We start from the raw sequence: 1,275 nt of genomic DNA, 5'->3' as shown, positions 1-1,275 counted from the left end.
GTTGCCGTGGTAACCAAGGAGGCCGCGAGGCCCCAGCCAGCGCGAGGCCTTAGGCGGCCGCCTAAACCACCTAATTAGAGAGCCGCCTCTCTTTAGAATATTCCATACAATATTGCACTATTATTGGTTTCGTTTTGCTGTATTTTTACCGTGCTGTAGTCACAGTGCCACGGTGTATCCAAGAGGTAAGTGCTATTTTGCTACACTTTTTGGGTTTTTTTTGTGGGGATTATCACCTAAACAATGTGAAACTTTTTGGTATTTTCTAGAATTGTGTAATTTGAGGAATATCCACAGAGTATTTCAGCTGCTATCACCAAATATTATTTACTTTGCATTAAAGGGATCCTATAGTGCCAGGAATACAAAGCTGTACTCCTAGCACTATATCTCCCTCTGCCTCCAGTGTCTCCTTAAAGGGAAACTCCAGTGCCAGGAAAACGATCCGTTTTCCTGGCACTGGAGGGTCCCTCTCCCTCCCACCCACCAATCCCCAGTTGCTGAAGGGGTGAAAACCCCTACAGTGACTTACCTGAGGCAGCGACATGTCCCACGTCGCTGCCTGCTCCTCCCCCGCCGCTCCACCTTCTGCTTACGTCGGTCGGTGGGCGAGACTGATCGCGCCCACCGGCCGAGGAGACCTAATGCGTATGCGCGGCAATGCCGCGCATGCGCATTAGCGCACCCCATAGGAAAGCATTGAAAATGAATTTCAATGCTTCCCTATGGGGAATAGAGCGACGCTGGAGGTCCTCACACAGTGTGAGGACGTCCAGCGACGCTCTAGCTCAGAAAACCTGTGCTATAGAGCAGGAAGTTCCCTCTAATGGCTGTCTAATAGACAGCCACTAGGGGAGGACTTAACCCCGCAAGGTAATTATTGCAGTTTAAAAAAAAACTGCAATAATTACACTTGCAGGGTTAAGGGTAGTGGGAGTTGGCACCCAGACCACTCCAAATGAGCAGAAGTGGTCTGGAGCCTGGAGTGTCCCTTTAAGCATCTTTTGTGCGCTGTTAGCTAACCTGTATTTTGTATATATTTTGGTCTTTATGGCAGATCCACTACTCAGAAATGCATGTTCTGCTTGTGCGCCCAATTCCCTGTTTTTTACCCTGCAATGTAAACATTGCAGTTTTGGAGAAACCACAATGGTTATATTGTAGGGTTAAACATACCTCCAGTGGCTGTCAAACTGAAACTTCTTGCTGCAGTAATTCAGTTAAACACAGTCACATGCATGCAGCCTCAGATAGGAAAGCAATGATTCAATACAT

Source organism: Pelobates fuscus, chromosome 3, assembly GCF_036172605.1.
Source record: "Pelobates fuscus isolate aPelFus1 chromosome 3, aPelFus1.pri, whole genome shotgun sequence".
NCBI classification, from domain to species: Eukaryota; Metazoa; Chordata; class Amphibia; order Anura; family Pelobatidae; genus Pelobates; species Pelobates fuscus.
The sequence above is the reverse complement of the archived record's forward strand: the minus strand, read 5'-3'. Positions refer to the sequence as shown.